Below are 12,618 nucleotides of genomic sequence, written 5' to 3' on the forward strand. Positions count from 1 at the left end.
GGACTACAGGCATGCACCACCATACCCAGCTAATTTTTGTATTTTATTTGTAGACATAGGGTTTTGCCATGTTGTCCAGGCTGGTCTCAAACTCCTGAAAGAAAGAGATGGTCTAAATAGACTTGTAACATGTAAGAAAAAAAAAACTGTATTAATAATTTTATAACTCCCCACAAAGAAAAGTCTAGGCGCAGATAGCTTCACTGGTATATTCTGCCAAACATTAATGAAGAAATAAAACCAATACTTCACAAACTCTTTCAGAAAATAGTAGAGAAAGAATCACTTACCAACTCATTCTATGAAGTCAGTATTACCCTGATACCAAAACCAGGCAAGGGTATTACAAGAAAATAAAATTACAGAATATCTCTTATGACTATAGATGCAAAAGTCCTCCGCGAAATGCTAACAAACTCAATCCAACAACATGTAAAAGAATTATACATCACGACCAATTGGGATTTATCCCAGGAATGCAAGAAAATCAATTAATATAATACATCATATAGAATAAAGAACAAAAACCACATGGTCATTCCAATAGATGCAGGAAAATGCATTTGACAAAATTGAATGCCCACTCATTACAAAAACTCCTAAAAAACTAGTAACAGAAGGCCGGGCGCGGTGGCTCACGCCTGTAATCTCAGCACTTTGGGAGGCCGAGGCGGGCGGATCACAAGGTCAAGAGTTCGAGACCACGGTGAAACCCCGTCTCTACTAAAAATACAAAAAACTAGCCGGGCGAGGTGGCGGGCGCCTATAGTCCCAGGTACTCAGGAGGCTGAGGCAGGAGAATGGCGAGCACCCGGGAGGCGGAGCTTGCAGTGAGCCGAGATCGCGCCACTGCACTCCAGCCTGGGCAGCAGAGTGAGACTCCGTCTCAAAAAAAAAACAAACAAAAAACTAGTAACAGAAGGAAACTTCCTCAATTTAAAAAAAAAAAAGGTTTACTAAAAACCTCTAACTAACACCATTTTTCACAGTAAAAGACTGAGTGCTTTCTCCCTAAGATTGGTAACAAGGCAAGGATATTCACTCTCACCACCTCTATTCATCATTCTACTGGAAGTTCTGGCCAGTACAAACAGGCAAGTAAAAGAAAATGAATAGGATTGGAAAGAAAGAAGTCAAACTGCCTTAATTAGCAGATAACATAATTTTGTATGTAGAAAATCGTAAAGAATACCCACACATGTACACAAGCATGCATATGCACAAACTACTAGAAGTAGTAAACAGGTTTAACAAGGTCATGGATTATAGATCAATATACAAAAATCAGGCTGGGCAAGGTGGCTCACGCCTGTAATCCCAGCACTTTGGAGGCAGAGGCAAATGAATTGCTTGAGCTCAGGAGTTTGAGACCAGGCTGGGCAACATAGTGAAACCTTGTCTCTACAAAAAATACAAAAATTAACCAGGCATGGTGGCATATGCCTGTGGTACCAGCTAGTCAGGAGGCTGAGGTGGGAGAATTGCTTGAGCCTGGGAAAGTGGAGGTTACAGTGAGCCAAGATCATGCCACTGCACTCCATTCTGGGCAACAGAATGAGGCCCTATCTCAAACAAACAAACAAAACCAAAACCCAAAATTAATTAACAAGCCAACCATAAAATAAGAAAGCAATTTAACTCACAATGGCATCAAAAGAACAAAACACTTAGGAATAAATTAAACATAGAAGCACGATACTTGTCCACCAAACACTATAAAACATCCTTGAGAGAAACTAAAGATTTAAATAAGTGAGGACATATTCCATGTTCATGGATTGGAAGACTCAATGTGGTTATAATGGCAGTTCTCCTCAAAGTGATCTGTAGATACATTGTGATCATTATCAAAATCTCAGCAGGCATTTTTGCAGAAATTGACAAGCTAATTCTATAATGTATATGAAAACGCAAAAGACCCAGAATAGCCGAAACAATTTTGAAAAAGAAGAAAAGAGTAGGATAATTCACACTTTCTAATTTCAAAATTTATTGTAAACCTGTTGTAACAAAGACAGTGAAGTACTGGCATAAAGATACATATGCGTATGTGTATATGTATACACATACAAAAATATACACATAAGGCCGGGCGCGGTGGCTCAAGCCTGTAATCCCAGCACTTTGGGAGGCCGAGGCGGGTGGATCACGAGGTCAGGAGATCGAGACCATCCTGGCTAACACGGTGAAACCCCGTCTCTACTAAAAATACAAAAAACTAGCCGGGCGTGGTGGCAGGCGCCTGTGGTCCCAGCTACTCGGGAGGCTGAGGCAGGAGAATGGTGTGAACCCGGGAGGCGGAGCTTGCAGTGAGCCGAGATTGCGCCACTGCACTCCAGCCTGGGCGACAGAGCAAGACTCCGTCTCAAAAAAAAAAAAAAAAAAAAAATATATATACACATAATATTATACATATACAGAACTGGATTAAGAATCCAGAAATAAAAGCTTACATTTATGGTTGCTTTTCAACAGAAGTACTGAGGCTATTCAATGGAGAAAAAGAATAGCTTTTTAACAAATGATGCTGGAATAATTGTATATCCACATGCCAAAAGAAGCATTCAGATCCTTACCTCACACCTTATAAAGAAATTAACTTACAATAGATCCTGGACCTAAGTGCAAGACCTTAAACTATAAAACTTTTAGGAAGAACATAGAATACAATCTTTATGACCTTGAGTTAGGCAGAGTTCTCAGATACCAAAAGTGCAAGTGGTAAAAGGAAAAAATTGATAAATTGGACTTCATCAAGATGAAAATCTTTTGTGCTTCAAAAGACACCATCAGGAAAATGGAAAGACAAGCCATAGACTGGTAGAAAATTTTTATAAAACATATACCCCATAAAGGACTTCTCTCCAGAATATGTGAAGCACTCTTACAACTCAATAAGAAGACACACAACCCAATTTTTAAAATAGACAAAATATTTGAATAGGCATTTTACCAAAAAATACAAATAAATGGCTAATACACGTATGATCAAAACCATTAGTCATCAGGGAAATGCATCTTAAAACAATAGTGAGATACCACCTCACACTGACTAGCATGTCCATAATCAAAATCGTACAGAAACCTCAAAAAAAATGGTATGTCGATTTCTTAAAAACTTAAGTGTAATTTTTCCATACAACCCACGAATTCCCCGCCCCCCACCCCCCTGGGAAGCTACCCAATGGAAATGAAAAGATCTGGCCATACAAAAAGTTGTACACAGATTGTTACAGCAGTATTATTCATAATAGCCAAAAAATTCAAATGTTCATCAACTGATGAGTATATAAACAAAATGTGATACATAGAGATGTATCCCAGAATTGTATTCGAGAAGAAAAAGGAACAAACTGATACATGTGACAACATGGATGAACCTCGACAAACACTGTAGTGAGTGAAATATGCCAGACACAGAAGACTTCGAGTGATATGAAATGTCCGGAAAGGCCAAAGCTCTAGAGACAGTAAGCAGGTCAGTGGCTGCCTGGGGCTTATGGGAACAGGGATGGACTGCCAGTGGGCAGGAGGGATCTTTTTGGGGTGATGAAAATGTTCTAAAACTGGATTGTGGTGATGGTTGCATAACTGTAAATTTGCCAAAAATCATTAAATTATGCACTTAAAACAAGTGCCTTTTTCACTAGATGTAAATCATACTTCATTAACGCTACTAAAACTGTATTCATCCTGCTCTAAAATTGATGGTCTCAGATGGTGAACAAAGGTGAATAAATAGGGACACTTAAATTGGGAGCCTTTCTTACAAAGTTGATGGTTGTTTGTTTGTTTCCCCAAGTTTTCTTCTCCACTGAAATGCCACACCAATGCTTGGATTTATAAGGTGGCCTAGACCAATGTGTAGGTTTTTTCTTTTCTTTTTTTAAAACTGTCCTTGAGAAAATAAATGGTAATGGAGAGAACTACTTAACAAGGTTCTGGTTTCTCTTGCAACACAGTAGCTAAACTTGTCTGCCTTTATGTGCATTTGTGTAGGAATCAGCTTGATAGACGGTATCTTTCCCCATCGTGGACAATATTAGCACCTGCAGAGAAATGACAGCTTGATCTTGGTTTCACGCCCATCTCCCATCAGTCCTAGTCCCTGTTCAGCCACACAGGGGTGTTGGTTTATGCATGCTGCAGCAGTGGGCGTAATGAATAATTTACCCAGTGGACAAAAGGTGTATGCCAAGTGAATTTAAATAATTGGTGTGGATTGGCTAGCAGCTAAGAAGTGAGCTTTTAAAGAGAGATACTGAAGATTGAAAGTTTTGTTTTTTAAACCTATTGATTGTAGATAATGAAAAGCTTCATATGTGCTCTCCTTTCAAATAGTTGTATCTAAAACTGTTTTTCCCACTCTCCTGCCTTGTCTCCTGTTCAAATAGAAATGCAGATTGATTTACGTCTCACTCCGGAATACACATAAAATTTGTACAAAAATATCTTTTATAAAAATGATTTGTAATCTGTAGACTTAATACCTGGGAGATGTCTTGAGATGTAAAATTCTACCTTTGGGTTGTGGGTGTTTTATTTTCTCCAGACAACTCTGATCTTTAAAGTTCAAAACAAAACACCTCCTATTTATCAAATATGTGTGTTTAAAAAGACTAGAAGAAAATGAGAGAAAATAATAGCTTCTATTGTCTTTGGGTAATACGATCATGAGTGGTTTCCCCTTTATTTTTATTTATTTTCTCCTTTTTTTCCTTACATTTTCTAAGTGTTCTATAACAGGGTTGCAGTTCTTGGATAATCAGTAAAACAGCAGGGGAGAGAGAGAGAGAGAGAGAGAGAGTAGCAGCATGCAGATGAGGCGAAACTTGTTGTTTGCTTGCTTTGGTGGGAGAAGTTGTCATTTTAAAGTTGCCAGGTGCTTCTCTAATGGGAAGAGCAAAGCACATTCCCTTTATCCAGGCAGAACCCCAGAGCTGGCCTTCACAGCTATGCACCTGGAAACAGGCATCTTGTCTTGACGAAGGCTGTCCCTGGAAATATCCCTTGGAATGCAGAATTCATGAGTCATAGCAAGAGTGTGGGTGAGCACACAGTGGGAGAAGCCTCTTGGAGGAAAAGGGGTGGAGACCTTGACCCCTTCCCTTTCACATTTTAAGAAAAAATTTGATTGACCATAATATACATCAGAAAAGTGCACAAATCATCAATTAACTCAGTGAAACTAGCACCAAGATCAATGCACAGAACATTCCAGAAGCCACCTTGTGTCCCCACGCAGTCACTGACTCTCCCAAAAGTAACCTCTCTTCTGACTTTTTATGTCCACCATTGATCCTTTTTTACTGTTTTAAAATTTCATATATATATGAACAAGTGTGTTCATCAAAAGCCTGCAGTATGTTGTTTGCGTCCATTTCTTTTGCTCAATATTATGTTTGTGGAATGTACACATGCTGTCACGAGAAACAGTGACTTGTCCACTCTCATTACTGTATATGATCCTTGGGTAATTAAACTTCAGTTTCTTTCTTTATTCACTGTTGGTAGACCTTTGCATCACCTTCAGTTTTGACTCCTGTGAACATTCTCCCACATTTGTGCGCACACACGTGCACCCTTGTTGCGCATGCACCTAGGGACAAAATTGCTGGGCTCGGGGGACAGCATGGATTTAGCTTTAGTAGATACTGCTGAATGGTTTCCCAAAATGATTGTCCCACTCTCACCCCCCAGCTGCAGGTTATGACAGTTTCGCCTCTCCACACCTGGATGCAGAGGCACTGGCTCTTTCGGACTGAGGCCCCAAGGCTTGTGGGCAATTGCACTTATGCATACTCAATGGCTCATTTGAATATGTTAATATTAAAAAGGAGATGTGGCTGGGGAGGAGGGTCATACCAGTAGTGTATATACATAAGTGAATTACTTTTCAGACTATCATAAAGAATAGTGTGTTTTCAACCAGGCACAGTGGCTCACACCTGTAATCCCAGCACTTTGGGAGGCCGAGGTGGGCGATCACCTGAGGTCAGGAGTTTGAGACCAGCCTGGCCAACATGGTGAAACCTGTCTCTACTACTAACAAAAAATTAGCTGGGTGTGGTGGTGTGTGCCTATAATCCCAGCTACTCGGGAGACTAAGGCAGGAGAATCACTGGAACTTGGGAGGCAAATGTTGCAGTGAGCCAAGATCGCACCACTGCACTCCAACCTGGGCAACAGAGCAAGACTCCATCTCAAAAAAAAAAAAAAAAAAAAAGAATAGTGTGTTTTCATGCTGCTCAGTTGGAACTTCCTGAGGAAGAGATAACCCTTCCTACCCACCCACCAACTGAATAAGCTGCTTTGAAAAATATTATTCTGGGTGAGTTTCCACTCCACAATATAGGCCAGAACAGCAGATTGCTGAGAGACCACCCCCAGCGTGCTCCACATCAGTGTTGAATGAAAGATTGCTATCTGGAACTTCCCACTTGGTCTCAGATGGTCAATTTAAAGCATAGTCTGCCAAACGAGTAGCAGGTAGATGTAAGCCTTGCTCTCCACTGAACAAACAGGTCTTCTCTCACTTCAACTCTTCTACTCTACTGCTAGGGGAAACCGATACCCACTGCTCAGCCACTTCAAGCACAGTGGAAGTGTCCACTCGACAGATGTGAGGGACCACCTCTACTTGCTCTTTCCTCTTCCATGTGACAGCCACCACCTGGTGCCCCACCTTTCTCCTGCACCACCAAGGCAGTCAAAAGGCTGGAGGAAGCCTTCTCGCCTGGTGGAAAGAGGGTAGGCCTTCACATGGCTTTGCCTGGGATGAGTCCTGCCTCTGTCACTTCCTACTAACTGTAAGACTCTCGGCAAGTTCTGAATCCCCCTAGCCTTTGTTCTGTCCTCAAAGAAACGAGGACAGTGCTTATCTCCTAGAGTTACAAGGATGAACTGGTGTAATGAATCTCTAGTACACGTGTCTTTTGGGAACACAGTAGGTACTCAATAATACTTGCTATCTGTACATTTCAAGTCATCTTCTCCTTTGGGTACAGGAGCAGAACCCACCTATTCAAACAGTCTAGAGACAGAGTGTGGGGCTGCGGCCCAGCCCTTGTTGAAAATTTACGTCACTTGCAAAGCTCTGTTGTGAAATACCGAAACATCGATGTGGAAGAAAGGAAGACAAAGCCCAGACTCTGAATCAACCGGTAGGTGTCTGCGTTTCAGAGGCTCCACAGGAGGGTGGGCCCGGTGACTCACCATAGCGATCCTTTTACTTTTACTAGTGACCAATCTGAGTTTTTCCATTACACGGCAATGATTCACCATTTGCTGTCACGGTTATGTAATTGAGGCTGTTTTTATCTGTTGGGGTGTCTGTATCTGTATTTCTATGTCACCCCTGGGAAGCTTTGGAGAATTTTTTTTTTACACAACCTGGTACATGCCATAACAAACCATTGTTGAAATGCCATCCCTTGAGAATGAAATCACCTGCCTCCTCATTCTCTAGGAAGTGAGCGGCTGAATGGGACTGAGCCCTGGAAATGGAGCCAGGAGATCACAACGTAGGCCTGGCCTTGCCACAGACTCCCCCAGTGTCTCTTACTTTCTCTGGCCTCAGTTATTCCATCTTAACATGAGGTGAACTGTATCAAACCTAAGCTTTGATATTCAAAAAATGTATAATTTTGAATTTTTCTCAATGAGCCTTTCTGCTAGATAAGGTTTTCAGAGTATTTCCTATCAAATCCCAAGCGCATGACAATTCTAAGGTAGATACGGAGACTAAGTTAAAAGGTAGGGTGGGGGTAAACAATGGATTTATGCCAGACTTCTTGAAAACAATCTCACCTTGGAGGAATGGATTTTCCATCATTTCCTCCATCCCTCCTGTGCTATATATAATAAACAGAAGGAGGATCAAAATGCACTGGTACCTCTGCCCTCATTCTGTTTATGGTACCAACAGACCTAGGTCTGGCCAGAAGGAGTGGGCCTCACAGAGCCTATTATTGCACTTGTACTTGCTTTGCTCATCCCCTGCAAGCGTTCAGAGCTCCATGTCCCAGGATTGGATGAGTAACATTAGCCCCTTGGACACACCTTTGTGTCACCCTGCCAGTAAGAGACAGATTTGTGATAACCACTCAGTTCAAACATTTTTTTCACTTTTATTTTTATTTTTTGTCCTTGGCATTTGTTGAGCTTCTTAAATGTATGGATTGGCATCTTTCAATCCACTCCAAAAAATTGTCAGACATTATCTCTTTAAATAATACTCTTGCCCCCATCTCCTTTGCTTCTCCTTCTGGAATACCACTTAAATGTATTTAGACCTTCTCACTCTATCCTCCCTGTTTGTGAACCTCTTTTTCATGATTTTCATCTTTCTGTTGTTCTGTGCTATCATTTGGATACTTTTTTCTGACCCATCTTCCAGTTCACTGATTCTCTCTTTGCCTATATCTAACCTCCTATTAAATCCATCTCTTAAATTTAAAATTTCAGTTATTATATTTTTCATTTCTATAAGAAAGATCTATTTGATTTTCGAAAAACCTGCCAAATCAGTTTTTTCATAGTTCTCTGTTTCCTGCAAATATCTTTAATCTTGTATTGTTTTTTCAACATAGCAATTGTATAATTTGTTTCCTATTATTTCATTATATAAAATATTTGGGAGTAGTTTAACTGTTTGTTTTTTCTGCTTATTCATGCTCATGTTGCCTTATTTCCTTGTGTGCTTCCTTATTTTTTTTTTTTTTTTACTAAGTGCTGCTTTCTTTCTTTCTTTTCTTTTTACTTTTTCTTTTTTTTTTTTTTAGATGGAATCTTACTCTATCACCAGGCTGGAGTGCAGTGGCGCAATCTTGACTCATTGAAACCTCCACCTCCTGGGTTCAAGTGATTCTTCTTCCTCAGCCTCCCGAGTAGCTGAGACTACAGGCATGTGCCACCACGCCCAACTAATTTTAGTATTTTTAGTAGAGACAGGGTTTCACCATGTTGGCCTGGATGGTCTTGATCTCTTGACCTCGTGATCCACCCACCTCGGCCTCCCAAAAGGCTGGGATTACAGGCATAAGCCACCATGCCTGGCCTGCTTACTTTCTTGAGATATTATTTGATGATAATTCTTTGAGATCTAGGATGAATGTGACATCTGCCTGAAAGAATTTGCACTTGCATCTGCCATGCACCTAGGGACACTTCCACTCCAAGATCACCTTAATCTGAATTTGTTCCTGGAAATTTTCTGGGCCATTCAGGGGGTGTGAATTTGGGTACCAGTCTGCACAAGTGTCAGTGTGTGGTTACAGCTTCCCGGAGATGAGCTTTTCTCCCGCTCTCCTCAGTGCCAAGAAACCTTTCCTTGTTATTTCTAAAGGGCGGTTGTGGGGAGAGAATGCAAAAATTTACTTCCAGTTTACACTAATCCTGGGTGTGTAACCCTTTAGAGTTCTATTATAATGGGCAGAAGATCTTCTGGTTGGTTCTCAGCCTTACATGGATTCTGGCCTTGGGATTCTGATTCTCAGCTTGAAATTCTGATAGGTGAATTTTCTTCTAAGCACAGTGATGAATCTATTGGTAGTGCACTAAATCTTGGAAAATTATGGAAGGAGACAAGTCTTCTTGAAATGAAACATGACATTCTTCTTGCTGCATCAGATATGGTTGGTACTTGCTCAGATTAAACAACCTGAAGCCATAAAAACTACAAAACCAACTTTTGAGAATTTTAGAGATTTTAGATGTACAAGATGAATCAGTTAGGAATGCTTTCCACTACAAGTAGTAGCAATGTGACAAATAGAAGCTTATTTTTCTTACATAACAAGAAGTCTAAAGGTAGACAGTTGGTGGTATTGGTTTGCCTGCTCAGGAATGCCCTAGTGGGCAGGGGAGGGTCAAAGCTCTTTGTATGTTTCTTCTCTGGGATTCTGACGCTTCCTCATGCTTATTGCCTCATAGCTACATAATAGCCACCATAATGCTAGGCATTATGTCCATGTTTAAGGCAGGAAAAAGAGGAAAGAGCACCAGTCACATCTGTCCCTTTTATCGGGAGGCCAGTGGTTCCCAGAGGCCTCCCAGCAGACCCTACCCGCCATGTGTCTCATTGTCCAAGACTCAGTCACATGCCTGTCGCCAGCTGTGGGAAGGCTTGAGGAACAGGTGGCAAAATGGAATCAGACTGTCACGGTCAGCTCAGACCATTCGGGGTGCTCCCCTCAGACACTGGACACAGTCAAGAGCTTGCTGGAAAGGCACAGGGGAGACTGGCTGCGGAAGGCAACCCAGAACCGTCAGCTCAGAGCTTGCCGTGCCCACTGCCCACTTTCCAGCAAAGCAGCAAAAGTCAACACACAGAAAAAGCCTGCCTTGTTGGGAGCCTCCAGAAAGTGGGCTTCAAAGGGAAGGACAGGTCTCCTAATAGAACACACACCACACACACACACCACATACATACACCACACACATACTACACACACACCACACACACATACACCACACACACCACACACACTACACACATACTACACACACATGACACACACATACACCACACATACCACACACACACTACACACATACACCACACACATACTACACACACCACACACACTACACACACCACACACACACACCACATACATACACCACACACATACTACACACACACCACACACACATACACCACACACACATACACCACACATACCACACACACACTACACACATACACCACACACATACTATACACACCGCACACACATACACCACACACACCACACACACACACCACACACACTACACACACCACACACACACACCACGTACACCATACACATGCTACACTCAAACCACACACACATCACACACACATACACCATACAGACACCACATACACACATCACACACATATACACACACCACACATACCACACACACATACACCACACATACACCACAGACACACACCACACACACACACTAAACACACTCCACACACACACCACACACATACTACACACACACCATACACACACACCACATATCACACACACCACACGTACATATACCACACAGCTACCAAATACACAGACCACATACCACATAACACACATACCACACACACATACACAACACATATCACACACACACAGACACCACACACACGTATACCACACAGATACCACATACACACCACACACACACACACCACACACCACACACCACACAGACACCACACACCACACACACACACACACCACACACCACACAGACACCACATACACATACGCCACACACACAATAACACACACAATGCCTGGGAGAGAAGGCTCCCTTCACGAAAGGTCCCTCTTGGACGTGGATCAGGCCAGGGGAGTCCAGCCAAGGTCAGGGTAGAGAAGGCACGCAGGCCCAGGCCAGGCCTCTGGGTGAGGACGCCCATCAGCTTTTCCTGTTTCGGTGCCAGAACGAGGTGTGGGGAGTGGCACTGGGATCAGGGGACTTCCTCCCTAATGACGATCCCTTCAGACAATCATGTTCGCAGTATTTCACTCTCAGCGTGAGCATCAGAGGGCCAGGGTCCAAGAGGGTGCACCTGCCCCACTCTGAAGGTGAGGCCTCGGAGGCCTCGGTGGCCATCCCACCCTCTGGGTCAGTACCGTAACTCGGTGGCCGTCCCACCCTCTGGGTCAGTACCGTAACTCGGTGGCCGTCCCACCCTCTGGGTCAGTACCATAACTCGGTGGCCGTCCCACCCTCTGGGTCAGTACCGTAACTCGGTGGCCATCCCACCCTCTGGGTCAGTACTGTAACTCGGTGGCTGTCCCACCCTCTGGGTCAGTACCGTAACTCGGTGGCTGTCCCACCCTCTGGGTCAGTACTGTAACTCGGTGGCTGTCCCACCCTCTGGGTCAGTACCGTAACTCGGCCTGTCTTTGGCTGGATCTCCAGCTGGGCCTGCCTCTTAGACCTGAATGTAGAAGCCCGGCCTCACGCACCGGCGCCCTGCTGCCTCCATGTTCCCACCACAGGCAAAACACTGCTGCTCTTCAATGCCAGGGGCTGGCGAGTGACAGACTGGGCTTCCCGAGGCGAGTGCCTGAGGGGGTGTGGACAGCAGAAATCTATCCCTGCACGGCCTTCTAGGGAGGAAGGAGTAGGCTTTTCCCATGCTGCCCAGAAGGGTTTTCTTTTCCTTTCTCTTATGTGCACTCTCCAGACCTAAGGCCCTCGCACCTGCTATTATTCCTCTGCCTAAGATGTTACCCCCAGAGACAACCTGCTGTCAATCTGTCTACAGAGTCTTCAGATCTCAGGTCCTTACGGCCTCCCTGCCAGGCTCTTGCATTATCTGCACCCAGAGCAAGCCGCACTTCTCCTCCCCAGCACTGTGAATTCCCTTCCAAATGCTTATTCACTACCCGACTTTCCCATCAGACTGGAACCTGCATAAGGGCTGGAACGCCGACTGTTTCATTGACTGCTGTATTATCAGTGTCTGGCACATGCATAGTAGGCTCTGAACACACATTTGTTGAATGAATAAAGGAATGGAAAACCTAAATCTGCAAACCAAAGACTGTGTCAGGACATGTGAAACTGCTCATGATACAATGTTAAGATACAGATAGATAGAAAAAT

This window comes from Theropithecus gelada, chromosome 13 (genome assembly GCF_003255815.1).
Source record: "Theropithecus gelada isolate Dixy chromosome 13, Tgel_1.0, whole genome shotgun sequence".
In the NCBI taxonomy this organism is placed as follows: Eukaryota; Metazoa; Chordata; class Mammalia; order Primates; family Cercopithecidae; genus Theropithecus; species Theropithecus gelada.